The sequence below is a fragment of the Chlorocebus sabaeus genome, chromosome 1, assembly GCF_047675955.1.
Source record: "Chlorocebus sabaeus isolate Y175 chromosome 1, mChlSab1.0.hap1, whole genome shotgun sequence".
In the NCBI taxonomy this organism is placed as follows: Eukaryota; Metazoa; Chordata; class Mammalia; order Primates; family Cercopithecidae; genus Chlorocebus; species Chlorocebus sabaeus.
The window spans coordinates 87,745,878-87,760,768 of NC_132904.1; the positions used below are offsets into that span (position 1 = coordinate 87,745,878).

At 35.6% G+C, this 14,891-nt stretch overlaps 1 long non-coding RNA gene across 1 annotated transcript in view; it reads left to right on the forward strand.

Moving 5' to 3' along the window:
- Positions 1-664: 664 nt before the first annotated feature.
- The window catches only part of LOC140712619 (uncharacterized), a 79,198-nt gene continuing 64,971 nt past the window's right edge, over positions 665-14,891 (forward strand). The window contains exons 1-3 of the long non-coding RNA XR_012094376.1: positions 665-958; positions 8,638-8,781; positions 9,041-9,242. This is a non-coding gene — a long non-coding RNA (uncharacterized lncRNA). The remainder of the gene's footprint in view (positions 959-8,637; positions 8,782-9,040; positions 9,243-14,891) is intronic.

Sequence of the window (14,891 nt, forward strand, 5' to 3'; positions counted from 1 at the left end):
AGAAATCAAGGTCCTGAAAGTAGGTATCTTGCCTAAAACTGAATATAAGGCCAACGTCAAAAAAAAAAAAAAAAAAAAAAAAAAATTCATGTGTAAATTATAGGTTCTCAGTTTCCTATGCAAACTATTTTTCATTTGGTATCTGGCTGCCTTACAGGTTATTATTTATTTTATAAAGTCTAATCAGCCAGCACATTTTAATGTACAAACACACATATGCACACACACACACACACACACAAACACACTACATAGATAAATACATTACTAGAGCAAGGTCTGTTTATTAAAACACACATCCAGTAGGTAGGTGTCCTGACTATAGCTCATGGTATTATAACCACATATTCACGTATATTATAGTACCACCAATACAACTATCTGAATAAATAACTGAAAACGTTTTCATATAATGGCAGTTATCAGCCATCCTGATAATGTAGGTCTTTCTTGAAAAGTTAATATTGCCAAAGCTTCTCTATTAGGAGTGAAAACACATGCATTCCAATCTTCAGGCTGATACTTTAGTTAAAAAGCTGATAAATTCAAGTTTTTACAAATGACTGTGTAATTACCTACTGTAAAAAGGAATGACCTCATGATCATCCATTGATTTAGCCTATATTCCATGGAATTTTAAACTTAAATTCTAAATTTTTAAATTAATAGACATGAGAATGCTTCATCGGAAGATGTGATTCTAAAAGAAAAAGAAGGAAATTTTTTTTATGTCTAACTTTTAACCAGGAGTTGTGGGAAGTTTTCAATGTTCAAGAAACTGTTTAAGAAGTTTTGTTTATGATCAAAATATGTCCATTCTCTCAATTTCTGAACCAATAATTGGCTTGTCATTATAAAGCCTTAACAAAGTTATTGTGACAAAATATTTTCTGGAAAAATAATGCATCTATTTTTTCGACTTCCTGTGGCCCTACTATCCTTGCTTCCCATAACAAAGGTATGGAATGATATAGAATGTTCTGCTCTTTATCTTTTGGGGCCTATATAAAATTGGCAAATCCATGAGAGAAGCAGCTGCAAAGGTGATGAGGGGCTTGGGCTGCACAGCAGGGTTCCTCTGTAGCAGATGGAATGTGTCCTCTTCTGCCTGGCCCATCACTATCAGTTTAACAATAAGGCAACATCAAAATAGTTATTAGAGTGATTGTCAGCTTCAACTCAGTTGCACTTGGCTTACAGGGTGACAGGCAACAACCATATAAAGCAAGTAGGAACTCAGCATTTATTTTCTAAAGGTTTAGGCTGAAATCAGCACTTTCAATCACTTATGCAAGTTGAACCTTTGCTTCAGCTGACTAGATGTTGAGTCTATTCTAACATAAATAAGATAGAAATCTTAATATTCTCTTAAAAAATGTTAAGATTCAGAATACAAGGCCAGAATAGCCATGACCATACCTGGTAAAGGAAAGCTGTTTTGTTAAATTGATTCCAGATTTCAAGTTACCAAAGAACCCTTGTTCTTTAGTGAAAAACCAAAGAGAATCTACATTTAAGGAAGAGATTTTAGATTTATGCACTCACTTGGAAATGCATCTAACACTACTGTGTATGTTCTGTATGTTTGTTATTAATTCTTTATTCATTTGGGGAGGTTGAATTGAAGGTATCATAAATCAAAGTAATTAATAATTGCAATATTGTTTCTAATTCAGTCAGGTGTCCCTTACAGTGGGGATACACTCTGAGAAATGCATTCTTAGGTGATTTTTTCATTGTGTGAACATCACAGAGTGTGCTCACACAAACCTAGATGGTATAGCCTACTACACACATACGCTATATAGTATTTGACTCCTAAGCTATAAACCCTATAAACCTGTACAGCACATTATTCTACTGAATACTGTAGGCAATTGGGACACGATAAGACTTGTGCATTTAAACATATCTAAACATAGGAAATGTATGGTTAAGAAATGATATAAAAAATTTGAAAAATGATGCACTTGTATAGGACAATTACCATGAATGTAGCTTACAGGACTGGAAGTGACACTGGATGAGTCACTCGGTGAGTATTGAATGAATGCAAAGCCCTAGGACATTATAGTATTGTAGAATTTAGAAACATTGTACACTGAACCTACGTTAAATTTACTTTAAATATTTTTATTTCTTCAATGATGTTAACCTTAGCTTCATAAACTAAGGTTTATGAACTCCTTTTCTTCATAACCTTTTAAATTTGTTTCTTTTCACTCTTTTATAAAACTTTTTATGTACAGCTCTCCAAAAAAATTTTTCTTTTATTCTTAACATATAAGCTTTTTTCTTTTCATATTTTAATCTTATCTTTTACTTCTTGAACTTTTTTGTTAAAAACTAAGACACATACACACTGGCCTAGGCCTACAACCGGTCAGGGTCATCAATATCGCTATCTTCCACCTCCACATCTTATCTCACTGGAAGGTCTTCAGGAGCAATAACATACATGGAATTGTTATCTTCTATGATAACAGTGTCTTCTCCTGGAATATCCCCTGAAGAACCCTCCTAAGTCTATTTTACACTTGACTATTTTTTTTTTTTAAGAAGGAGTACACTCTAATGTAACAATACAAACATAGTATAGTAAATATATAAACCAGTAACAGTCATTTATTATCATTATCAAGCATTATGTAGTCTACACAATTGTATGTGCCATACTTCATACAACTGGCAGCACAGTTGGTTTATTTATACCAGCATCACTGCAAGCATGTGATTAAGGCGTTGTGCTATGATGCTACAACAGCTATGATGTCACTAGGTGACAGGAATTTTTAGCTCTTAAAATATTATGAGACTGCTGTTGTATGGTCTTGACTGAAACATCCTCATGTGGTGCATAACTGTATAAAGTACATATTAAAAAATTCACAATATACCTATTATTTATTGAAGAAATACTAACATTTCAGTAATAAATTAGGAATGGAGGTCAAATTCTTCCAAAGAGGTCAGACATGTCCTGGGTGTTTCATCTGAAGATATAGTTTTGACCCAGGACTCCTACTGGTGTTGGTCAGAAAGAATATGAATAGGGCCTCTCAATTCTGACTCAGGCATCTATCACAGTGATTCTGTTGTTCTGTCCTCCTCACCTAAAATACAATTAACTCTGGATGGGGGGCTGTGACAATGGGAATTGGTCAAGAGTTTAGCTCTTAGATGTAGAGAGGCCCTTTGCCTGGAAGTACAAAAAAGAATCAGATGACCACATCTCCTAAGATTATGGAAAACATTCTCTGACCTCAGGACAAAATCTGTCTCTCTCTATTACAGCCTAAAGGGTGCAAGTGAGGACCCAGTTTTTATAGGGCTGGACCCAACCCTCTTTACTCTTTGTGACTAACCTAACAAAACAGGACACAACAGATGCCTGATAATCTCTCTGTACTTAACATTGCCCTCACACCTGCCACCAAGACCACAAGAGTTAGTGATTTCTCAGCAAACACTTTGGGCATTCAGGAGTTTCTTTCCATATTTCCATCCTGTAGCCACTTCCCATAAAGTCAGCCTGAAACTGAGAGGGAAGAGAGAAAACTCCCCTATGTCTGCAAGGCCTGTTGTACCCCACTGTCTCACTTTATTTTTATTCTCAAGTTCCAACACGAATGGGTCATTATTTTAAGATGGAGTCAGAGGAAAATATTTGAAGTTAGCTCATAGTTAAATTTAACAGATTGGTTTAAAATCAGAAATAGCTATCAGCAGCTAAAGAAATATGTTCAAAGTATTTTCATATCTCAAAACAATTCCTTTTTAAGAATAACTTAATGGGAATATTTCATTTAAATACCTTGTGATTAAATTTTCTTCATTTTTGTGTTAATGGTATTATTGAAAAATATTAATTTTGTCTGCTATTTTAAAACATAACCTGTTTACATATGTATTATAAATTGAGTTTTATGTTTATATATTTTGATTTTAAAATTTACTTAGTTTTTCAATTTCATTGATTATAGTAAAAAGTAAATAATATTTTAAGTGAAATAACAAAAGTTATATAGGTATTTGAGAGACACAGCAAATAAATGCAAAAATATCCTTGTGCTACAATATCACAAACTATACTTTTTTAAAAAGTCTAGGATGGTGTGGTGGGAGGTTAAGAAGAAAGATTGTAGAGAAAGATTTAGGTTTGCATTTCAGCACTGTTACTTACAAGCAGTGTGACACTGGAGAAATCAACTAACCTTTTTAAACTTTGGCATTTTCATCCATAAATGAAGATGATAGAACCAATTTTTACAGGATTTTTGCAAGATTAAAGCAAGAAACAGTATTTGAAAAGCTTAGCAGAAGTGCAGAGAGCATAAAGAACATACAATAAAAGGCAGCAATTTTTATTAAATTCTGTTAGTGTATGAGGACTCAGTAAGTGAATCTAGGAAGAAAGGGAGTAACATTTACTGAGAGCCTACTAACATAGATGCTTCACACATTGTTTAATTTATCCCCACAGCAACTCTATGCAATAGGAATAATTACTAACTCTGTTCAATAAATGAGAAAACCAAGTTCGGATAGATAAATATCTCATCCATTGAGTGTGCTTGACTTGAAAATTCATTCTTTTTCCACAATTACTCCATGCAAAGTGGCTCCAATACACCAGCCATCTTTGTGCACAGTTCTTAAAGAGAGTGAAACTGCAGGTGTGTTTACTTGTCCATTGCGCAGGACAAGTGATAGCAGTATGGGTGGATTTGTTATGACTTTCTGTTTTCTATTTCAGAAAGTTCTGCCCTATTAATTTTCAGAGAAATATAATTCCAAAATCTACTTCTCAAATGAAATAAAAAAAAGGATATAGATCATCTTTAAGGCCCTCTAACCAGAGGGCAGCTACATGGCCTAAACTCTGACAATTTTAGGATTTTATATCTTGAGGTAGGGGTTCACATTCTGGGTTTAAAGTTGGTTAATTATCTCAGAGGCAGCAATAGTAGCTGCAGACAGACCAAGTTCATCAGCTGTGAAACAATCATCATGTTCCCCACTTGCTAATTTTTGTCCTTTCCAAGTTCTCCTGCACCCCTCCCCGCTGTTGATTCTGTGTTCACCCTCTCATAACCACCCGTTTCTCTTAGCCAGTTTCCTTCTCTTGCTTGCAATTAAGAGTCCTAACTAATTCTCCCATACTACTATCACTCATCTATTTCTATTTCTCTATTCCTAGAGTGTTAGTACAGAATAGTGTTAAAGACCACAAAGTTTGTAGCCAAATTCCAAGGGTTCAAATCCCACATTCACTGATTACTAATTTCTTTATTGATATAGACCTCCTAGGGTTGTTACAAAAATTAAAGCAGTTATTATTTGTAAGGTTTTTAAAACCACGTCTAGCACATAATATGATTTATATGTAAATTTGCTATTATAATTTATGTTCTTATTGTGAAGTGAAGAACTTTTAACAGTAAAATTGTAAATCCAAAAAAACTCATTCATTATTCATTCTTCTGTTTCCCATTTGATTCTTCCAAAATTCCAGACACTTCCCAGATAGAGAAAGGACAACTGAAGGCTAAGCACCTGTCTTGCTGAATGATTTATAGGACGGCAGTGCACCAATCTCACAAATGTGGAATTGCTTTTTGGCAGTGACTCAGTCTTACTTGACAATTACATAGTTGAAACAGCATGAATTTGGTACCTCCCCCACACGCCATTAGAGCAACATGTACTTTGTACTGCTTATTAGGACATAATTGTAGTAAGCCTTGCTTTCATGAACAAACCTGCCTGATGTCTGTAATTCTTGCTTTGTAGGGCTTCCAGCAGATCATCTCCATCACAGGCAGATTGTTCTGTGCAGGAACATTCAGTGGATTCCACAGCTGTGCACAAATTAAGTTTGTACCCTGCTCTATGCACTGGCTGTCAAGAAAAAGAACAGTCTGACTTTTCCATGACCTTGTTTGGCTTTAAAGTTCCCAGACAGAGGGTTACTCAGTACTGTATTTGTGACTTCAGCCTTGAGCCAGATATGTTGTGCCTGTGGGGTGGGCACTGTTGTGTTTTGGGTCACCAGGCCAGCTGTAGCATTGACTTCAAGACCTTCAGAGCATGACTCTTATTTTCTTCCTTTTTCATTCTTTTATAGCTCAGCTTCTACCACCACCTGCTCATTGTAAACAGTGATTTCCCTTGCTTTTATTTGCCTGCTTGCCCATATATATAGCCTTGACTGGTTTTCTTTTAGATCAGACTTTCCCTTATCTACTATGTTGCTATTTTATTATTTTTTGCCAGAAGTGTTCTGTCCAGATGTGCTTTGCAGATTAAAATATATCACGTGAAAAATAGCATGTTCTAGTCATTCTTTTCAAATAATCATGATCTTTGTTTATAAGGATCTTCACTGAAACTTCCAAATCACATCTCTGGAGTTCTTAAACTAGATTTTAAATGACAATGAACAGACAGAGAAGCAAAAATGATGAACGGAGATGCATTTCTTGTATCAAACAAGCAGAGCTGAGTCATCAGTTAAAGCACCCAGCAAAGTGCACAGCACAAAAAAGCACTTCAGCAAATATTTGCTGAAAGAAACAGTGACAAAGGCTGTAGCTTCTTCTCAGAAACACATTACAGGGTGGTAGAGTCTAAGGCATTCTAGTGTGTATTGTCCTAAATTGTATGTTTTAAATATCATATAATTGCCAGTAATAATAGATACAAGATGCTAATTGCATAAAAATAACCATTGAGGTTGAACAAAGCAAATGGTAGACATTTACAATATTTATGAACAATAGTCTCTGTCTTTATGCTAGAATAACATTGAAAAGGAAAAGGAAAATTGCAAGGTGAAGTATCATTTGGCTACAAGGAAGTCATTTATCATTTTAGTTGAGAATTTAGATTGTCAAACTCAATAAATGAAATGGTCAGTTGATATGACTCCCATCTCTGATGTACAGCATCGATATGTAATGCCTAATTAGGTATTCTCAATGAAATTATTTCTATAAAGTGTATTTTATAGAATGCACAGTGAAATTTTTGCAGCCTCTGTGGATTACTTCAGATTACCCATGGACTTCTTGTTGCAAGTCAAATTTCCAAGAAAGAATCATGAAATGCTGAATGCTTTAGCAAAATGGACTTTGCCCCATGAACGATGTTGTTACGTATGCTATAAATCTTACAGAGTTACCACATTTGAGAGCGCTTTGGGAGATAACAAAGAAAGTATGCCTTGGATACAACATTTATCCCTTTTCAAGTAGTGACCTTTATAGTGCATTTTAAGCATTACCACTGCCTTTTGATACTGCTCGGTGTTGCACACAGATACCTTTTCCTGCACTGTATTCTGAACAGGGAGATGTAAGGAATATTCAGTGTTAGCTCATAAACATAGACCATATGGTGTAAAACATGGTGGAATAAATAAAAGTGATCATGGTCACTTTTATTTTTGAAGAGGCTTTTATACAGATTTGTTAAGTCTACTGTGTATAAATTCAAATGTCATATATAAGACTGGTGTATCTTTCAATAACTGGTTTTATATTTTAGATGGTGCCCTTTTAAAATATGGATTTTTACACTCAAACTCCAAATTACTTTAATACCTAAGTAGGAGACACAGGAAAAAGTGTGAAGAAAGTAACAGAAAAATCTATGTAATATATTCTCAATATGAATTCAATTTCATATATTAAAGCAATTCATTTAAGGAGTGAAAACATTAAGGATACAAAGTTCCACTTATGAATGTAATGAATTTTAGTGAGTATATATCCTTGTAAATAAAATCTCAATAAAAGCTAGCATAAAATTTGCTATTCTTTGGTCTAGGGCATTAATATCTAATGACAATAAGGTCAAAGTTGAAGTTCTAGGCATTATTACAAGTCAAATTCCAAGGCAAATTATTCATTTGGTGACATATGGTCCAACTTAAAATTCAACTGTAACTAAGGATTTCAGGGTAAAAACTGTCATTCAGAATATGCAAATTACATGTATGTCAAATGATTTCACATCTGTATCCTCTTTCAAAAAATATCTTATTGAATCAAATATTGTGGATTCTTTACTAGTATTAATCAAAGATAGTATGGGATTTGTAAAATGCAATTATAATATTAAGTCATTATGATTAGATTCTGTATATTTTGAGGGCCAGACAAATTAGCATGCACACATAATTGTGACATTTTATTGTACAGAGAATATAGTATGAAAGCAGGATGATGAATTTTGAAAAGTCAAAATATCTGAATTCAGACACAGATGGTGTTACTTATTAGATTGATCATTGTGAACGAGGCATTTACTTTGAGACCTTGATCTATACTTCTAAAGTAATATAATATTTCCTACAAGAGAGTATTGTCAGAATAAGGTAGTATTACCTGTCTTGTAATGAATTCCAAGTGATTAAGTTCCCATAAAGTAAGATATTGATATCTTTCATTAGTAAAAATGTTAAGTCCTTTTTACTCCTTATAATACCCACAAAAGTTTAAATAAACTCCAAAATTCCCTTGGATTAAACAAAATCTTATTTTACAAAAAGAGTAATTAATCTGATAAGTTCCAGCTAAATAACATTCTAAGGTAGTCTTTACTTTCACTTGTAAAATGTTTTTCTATATACAGGTCTCCAACTCAGACAAATATAGTCTCTGCAAAGTGGAACTCAAAACATTAACAAGCCATTGCAAGAAAGAACACAGAGTAAAGGCAATTTGGATGGGATTGCAAGTAAAATCAATGAAGTCGATCCAAACGTAGATCCTGGAGGTAATGGTATAGCTATCATACTTAATCATTTTAATATATCTTTATTGACTCATTGGTCTGTGTTTATTCTGTACTACATTTCTGCCAGAAAGTCCATATTTATTTTCAGACTACATAATTATTCTAATATGTAAGTATGAAGAGTTATTTCTTTGTGCTATATTAGCTTGGGACCTAAACTGAATAATGAAGAAAATGCTAATGCATCCATGTCTCAAAAGCAAAATCTAAAACAAAAATATCTCTTTCACTGTTATAGGAATACAATCTGTGTCTCTTACATCAAGAGAGATTTAGTAAAGTCCTCTCCAAGAATAGCATTTTATGTCAAGGTCAAACTGGAGGATCGCAAGTCTTTATATGTGACTTAGGAAACAGGAAGAAGCAACCAAACCAATCTAAGTGAGGCTTCATTAAGGAACCCCAATCTCATTATGTTATGAGCCCTGAATTGGTCGCTGGTGAGTTTTATAGAACTCAGCTATATTGTTACTTATGTACTCTATTTTCATTAAATCAACACATCTTTCAGATAATAGGGGGAAGCATAAAACAGAGTCCTTATTCTCAAAGAGTTATAAACTAGTTGGATAATAAGCATAGTTAGGAAACATCAAGCCAAATGTATTAGATTAAAAAAATGGGAAGAATGATATTGCAATTCAGTGGTTAATCATATCATGAAGTCATTAATGAGATAAAAAAATTTGAAAGTCTACACTGTGACAGGGAGTTGGTACAATAAAAAAGCCAGCTGAGAGTATTTAACTATAGAAACATATTTTATAGAAAGACTGGAATTACATTCTCTGCTATATTGAGATACAAGACATATATCTACATACAATCTTTGAACCTAAAAAACAAACAGAAGAAAATGGGAAGCATTCAGTGAATAAATTTAGTTAAAAAATGGCAAAGAGATGGTAAAATAATGGCAATAGTAGCTTCAGTATATTGAATGACTATATTAAAGCTAATGTTTACTGAGTACTCACCATGTGCCAGGCATTATTCTCAGCACTTTCATATGAATTAATTTATTTAATCCATTTATAATTTTAAAGTAGATACTATTTTTAACCCAAATATAATCATTGAGAAAATCAAAATATAAACATGTGAATAAGTTCCTTAATTCAAACAGTTCAGAAGTATTAACATCGGGATTTGAATTCAGCAAATTGGACACCAGGGCTCAGAGTCACCTCCACCAGGTATAGTGATTTCCTCACAAGTAAACACAAGGTTTAATAAAGATTCTTATTTTATCAGACTCAAGGTACTTTTTATGAATGGAAATACTGCCTCATTTATTTATGTTTAGTACTTTTTGTTGACTAATTCATAATCTCTTCCATGTTCTCACAACAGTGACAACAGCCCATATCACAAATTGGTTGTAAAATGTTGTGCTAACCCTTGTATTATTTCAGATCATCTGTATTTATAAGACATTATTATAGTAAAACTGGAAGAGGTTGAGAGAAGGATGCTGCTGCCAGAGAATATAGAGGAAGGGAGGAGGTAAAATACTCAGAAAAAAAAAAGACAGAAACATTTGAAATGTGAAATTACCAGAGCATAATTAGTGCTAGAATCTTTAAAAATGTAACAGTAAGCACTATACCTAATTTACTTTATGGTCAATAATTATGATCTATGCTAATCTATGGAAACTATTATACATTTACATGCATATGCATCTATATAATTGCAAATTGAATAAAAAGGCTTTTCTACTCATCTCTTTTTCTTCTACAGTAACCTCATCATATCATGAGAAAAACAACAGGCATGTTACAGCTGATGCTATTTCAGTGATGATACCCCAAAAGGGGCCACTTGCTCAGGGAAGTAACTCCAAAGTCAACAGAAATATATAGCATATAATCAGAGTGCTGGAAGGCTTAGGGTTCACTTATTCTGTCAAGATTTCAGGCATTCTTGGTTAAGGGTTTGGTCTCTCTTTTAAGCCACATTGTTGCAGATCTTTCTAAGGGATCTTTTCTAAGGGATACAGACTTTTCAGAAAGTGTTCCAGTAAACACCATTTGGTATATATAATAGCCTTTTCTTGTCACTAAACACCACCTTCAGTTACTTCTCTGTTGTCTCTCAAGGCTTTTTGTTTGCTCTGCCTTCCATCACCAATTAAGAGCTTAACAGGAAAGTAGACAAATAGGAAAAGTTGTAGGATTTTTTTTTCTTTTTTGGTAACAACATATTTTTTTTTAATGTTATATTGTTTATTAGAATCTGAAGTTCATGATGGAAGAAAGTTTACAATTAACTATGACCCACTTAACAATTTACTTAGAAACCATGTTTAACCTATGTTTTCAGAATCACACAAAGTGGTTCATGGAGTATATTCATGGATAACCAATGTAGCAGTGCTTTGAAATTCTTACAGATGATTGGAAATATAGTGGGGAGAATAAATCAAAGTTTATCATAACACATAACATTTTTATAGAAGCATTAAAATATAGCAGGTGTATCGCAAAATATATTTGCTGTGAGCATATGTGGGAAATCAGACAACAGAGAATGAAAGAGTTTGATTTTCTGAACTGATAATCAGTATAAAGAGACTAGGGGAGTTTGAATTCTAATATGTCAGCATGAGAAACTCCATAAACCCATTCAGTTTCAGTGGTCTTCATCTTTCCTGTTTACTGGCTCTAAAGAGCCTAGGCAATCTGGACAAGGAGGATTCCATAGCACAGTGCAACAGCTTTACTAAGAAACTTCCTTAAACAGGTCCCTGATCCCATGCCTCCTGAGTGGGTGAGACTTCCCAAAAGGGGTTTCCAGAAACCTCATACAGGAGAGTTGTGGCAGGCATCAGATAGGTGCCCCTCTGGGATGAAGTTTCTAGAGGAAAGAGCAGGCAGCAATCTTTGCTGTTCTGCAGCCTCCACTTGTAATACCCACACAGACAGGGTCTGGAGTGGACCCTCAGCAAACTGCAGCAGACCTGCAGAAGAGGGGCCTGACTGTTAGAAGAAAAACAAACAGAAAGCAAAAACACCACCACCAACAATAGAGAACCCACAAAAACCCCATCCAAAGGTCAACAGCCTCAAAGGTCAAAGGTAGATAAATCCACAAAGATGAGGAAAAACCATCACAAAAACACTAAAAATTCCAAAAGCCAGGATGTCTCTTCTCCTCTAAATGATCACTACACTTCTCCGGCAAGGGCATAGAATGGGACTGAAATTGAGATGGATGAAATGACAGAAGTAGGCTTCAGAAAGTGGGTAATAGCAAACTTCTCTGAGCTAAAGGATTATGTTCTAACCCAATACAAAAAAGCTAAGAACCATGATAAAAGATTACAGGAGATGTTAACTAGGATAACCAGTTTTGAGAGAAACCTAAATGACCCAATGGAGCTGAAAAACACAGCAGGAGAACTTCATGATGCAAACATAACTATCAATAGCTGTATCTAACAAACAAAAGAGAAAATATCAAAGCTTGAAGACTATCTTGCTGACATAAGGCAGGCAGACAAGATTAGAGAAGAAAGAATTAAAAGGAATGAAGAAAAGCTCCAAGAACTATGGGACTATATAAAAAGACTGGATATATGACTGATTGGAGTACCTGAAAGAGGTAGGGAGAATGGAACCAAGTTGTAAAACACACTTCACGATATCATCCCGGAGAACTTCTCCAAACTAGCAAGACAGGCCAACATTCAAGTTCAGGAAATCCAGAGTACCCTATTAGATACTCTATGAGAAGATCTACCCCAAGACATATAATTATCAGATTCTCCAAGGTCAAAATGAAGGAAAAAATGTTAAGTCAGACAGAAATGCCAGGTCACCTACAATGGAAAGCCCATCAGATTAACAACAGACTTCTCAACAGAGACCCTGATGTCGCGGGAAGTCAGGGACCCTGAATGGGGGGACCAGCTGGAACCGTGGCAGAACATAAATTGTGAAGATTTCATGGACATTTATCACTTCCCTAATAATACTTTTATAATTTCTTATGCCTGTCTTTACTTTAATCTCTTAACCCCGTTATCTTCATAAGCTGAGAATGTACGTCACCTCGGGACCACTACTGTACAAATTGATTGTAAAAGATGTGTGTCTGAAAAATACGAAAGCTGGCAGGGCGCAGTGGCTCAGGCCTGTAATCCCAGCACTTTGGGAGGCCGAGGCGGGCGGATCACAAGGTCAGGAGATCGAGACCACAGTGAAACCCCGTCTCTACTAAAAATACACAAAAAAAATGGGCCGGGCGCAGTGGTGGGCTCCTGTAGTCCCAGCTACTCAGGAGGCTGGGGCAGGAGAATGGCGTGAACCCAGGAGGCGGAGCTTGCAGTTAGCCAGGATCGCGCCACTGCACTCCAGCTTGGGCGACAGAGCGAGACTCCATCTCAAAAAAAAAAAAAAAAAAAGGGAACATAACCATAAGGACTGACTGCCTGCTGTGGGGTTGCGCAGAATAGAGCCATATTTTTCTTCTTGCAGAGAGCCTATAAATGGACGTGCAAGTGAGAGAGATATCGCTAAATTCTTTTCCCATCAAGGAATACCCTGGGGAAGGAATGCATTCCTGGGGGGAGGTCTATAAATGGCCATTCTGGGAGTGTCTGTCTTATGCGGTTGAGATAAGGGCTGAAATATGCCCAGGTCTCCTGCACTACCCTCAGGCTTACTAGGATTGGGAAATTCCAGCCTGGTAAATTTTGGTCAGACTGCTTCTCTGCTCTTGAACCCTGTTTTCTGTTAAGATGTTTATCAAGACAATATGTGCACAGTGGGACATAGACCCTTATAAGTCATTCTAGTCTTGCCTTTGCCTTGTGATCTTTATTGCCCTTTGAAGCATGTGATCTTTGTGGCCTAATGCCTGCTTGTACACCCCCTCCCCTTTTAAAATCCCTAATAAAAACTTGCTGGTTTTGCGGCTCAGGGGACATCACGCACCTACCAGTATGTGATGGATGTCACTCCCAGAGGCCCAGTTGTAAAATTCCTCTCTTTGTACTCTTTCTCTTTATTTCTCAGACTGGCCGACACTTACGGAAAATAGAAAGGACCTACATTGAAATATTGGGGGCTGGTTCCCCTGATATCCTACAAGCCAGAAGAGATTGGGGGCCAATATTTAACATTCTTGACAGAAAAAAAAAAAGAATTTCTAACCCAGAATTTCCTATCTGTCCAAACTAGACTTCATAAACAAAGAAGAAATAAAATCATTTTCAGGCAAGAAAATGCTGAGGGATTTCATCACCACTAGGCCTGCCTTGCAAGTGCTCTTGAAGGAAGCATTAAACATGGAAAGGAAAAACCATTACCAGTCACTACAAAAACACACTGAAGTACACAGACCAATGAGATTATGAAGCAACTACATTAACAAGTCTGAAAAATTCACCAGCCAGCATCATGACAACAAAATCAAATTCATACATAACAATATTAACACTAAATATAAATAGGCTAAATGTCCCAATTAAAAGACAGAATGGCAAGCTGGATAAAGACAAGACTGGCTGTGTACAGTGGCTCATGCCTGTAATCCCAGCACTTTGGGAGGCTGAGGCAGGTGGATCACAAGGTCAAGAGCTTGAGACCAGCCTAACCAATACGATGAAATCCCATCTGTACTAAAAATACAAAAATTAGCCAGGCATGATGGCACATGCCTGTAGTCTGAGCTACACTGGAGGCTGAGTTAGGAGAATCACTTGAATCCAGGAAGTAGAGGTTGCAGTGAGCAAAAATCGCACCACTGCACTTCAGCCTGAGCAACAGAGGGAGGGAGACTTCTTCCAAAAAAAAAAAAAAAAAAAAGAAAGAAAAAGATCCATTAGTGTGCTGTATTCAAGAGACATATTTCATATGCAATGGCACACATAAGCTTAAAATAAAGGGATGGGGGAAACTTTACCAAGCAAATGGAAAGCAGAAAAAAGCAGGGGTTGAAATCCTATTTTCTGACAAAATAGACTTTAAGTCAACAAAGATCAAGATGACAAAGAAGGCATTACATAATGGTAAAGGGATCAATTCAACAAGCAGAGCTCACTATCCTAAATATATATTCACCCAATACAAGAACACCAAGAT